General features: G+C 48.4%; 1 pseudogene; it reads right to left on the bottom strand.

Moving 5' to 3' along the window:
• The window catches only part of LOC109470128, a 2434-nt pseudogene extending 1376 nt beyond the window's left edge, over positions 1-1058 (bottom strand).
• Between the last annotated feature and the right edge of the window lie 715 nt (positions 1059-1773).

Below are 1773 nucleotides of genomic sequence, written 5' to 3'. Positions count from 1 at the left end.
GCAGAGCTCAAAGAATTCCTCCTGGCACGGAAATTTCTGTGAAATGTTCAGCGCGAAGATTTGGGCGCCGTCCGCAAGGCGATCCAGGTCCTGGATCCTGGCCAAGCGGTGGATCCCCAGGCAGTTGCACGGATCCAGCTCCTTGGACAGGAAGGACACACACGCTTCCTTCACCTCGTAAAACAGGAGGAAATTGGCGGCCTCCAGGAGCGGCTGGACGTTTTCCTGCGTGATGACGAGTCGTGCCGTGTAGCGTAATCCAGCAGCAGGCCAGAGCATCAGCCGAGATCCCGTCTACCTGTTATGGACAGCTTTTGTTAAACCCGGCTACCACTCTTAATGTGAAAATTTTTGCTTACTTAGACCAAGACATGAAAAAAAATGCATCAAACATGCATTGCGAGCAGTGCCATTTTCGGCCTAAATCGTCAATGTTTCTGTTGTTACATGTACATCATTATCTACATTCACATTACAGGGCACAGTGGTGACATCCTCAACAATAAGTCATATCGGTGCCACCAGGAAAGACATAGTTAATGATGATAGTGAATGATATACGACTAACACATAATCACTGACTTGTCATTACATACTATATGTGATTGAAATCCCAATGACAGTTTGCACAATACCCTAAGTCACCGTGATCAATCAGGAATCACCAAGGTACCGGTACCTGTATAACCTCCTGTCGGCTCTCCTTCATGCCGGTGTAGAACATGGCACGGAAGTAGGCGGAGCAGGAGGCGACCACGGCCCGGTGGCAGGGCAGGGTCTGTCCGCCCACTAGCAGCAGCACGTCGATGAAGTTCCCGTCGGCCCGCAGCTCGTTCAGCCCCGACCAGGATCTTCTCGGCGTGGAACGGCTCGTAGAACTCCTGCGAGCGGAGAGTCCCGGTACCTTCCTCTGCAGCGGACATCTCGGCCAGGTCTGTCCTGGTCCGATAATGGTCCAATTAGGCCAAATTCACTAGTCATACGTATGTTACAGCACTACGAGGGATAGTTACACACTGTTACACAACCATAAAAGTCGACATAACTTAAACGTTCATGGATCCGGAGTTACTGCATCGGAAGTTATATGCTACGTTAAACCACGAAATGTTTTGAAACTTCTTTATATAAGCAACAAATGTCACTGAAAGTGTGAGTCGACAAGTGTAACGTCATCAAATCTACTTTCCATTGATCGTCATGACTGCATTTTGTAACAGCAGTTCTACAAGCAGGAAACGTTTACAAAGCTATCCATCACCCGTACCCCTTATCAGTTGATAACTGCACATCGTTCTTCTTTATTATTAATAATGCTGTGCAATTGCGTTTATATCAAGAAAAACTGGTACTACATCGTGCTGATATCCCAAAAGTCAACGTGCCTTTGCCCCGGTGAAAGCATAGACACAATACAGGCTGATGATACCGCACTGTGTTTATTTCAGGAGAGATCCAACTACGGTTGGGTGGTCTGTGCGGGGAGAGTGGATTCGAAGCATTGAATCAAACGTAGCCTGACTAAATCGCGCTCCTGGCGGCCGCCGCCCTAGGTTGTTTAACGTCCAGCCGAGAGCTTGTATACACAGGCTAAATCAAACGCATCTTGAAGCGGATTTGTGCTTGTCGTCTAGTCAGGGCCAGGGGTTGTTGACCTCACCAGGACCGCGCTGTTCTTTCTTTCCTGATGAATAGATTCGTGCTTACTCTCCAAGCAGAGGTGAGAGGGAGAGAACGTAGGATATTCCGACATGGCTAGCTAATGGAGGCACA

This window comes from Branchiostoma belcheri, unplaced genomic scaffold (genome assembly GCF_001625305.1).
Source record: "Branchiostoma belcheri isolate BF01 breed outbred unplaced genomic scaffold, Haploidv18h27 scaffold22, whole genome shotgun sequence".
Classification (NCBI taxonomy): domain Eukaryota; kingdom Metazoa; phylum Chordata; class Leptocardii; order Amphioxiformes; family Branchiostomatidae; genus Branchiostoma; species Branchiostoma belcheri.
The sequence above is the reverse complement of the archived record's forward strand: the minus strand, read 5'-3'. Positions and strand labels throughout refer to the sequence as shown.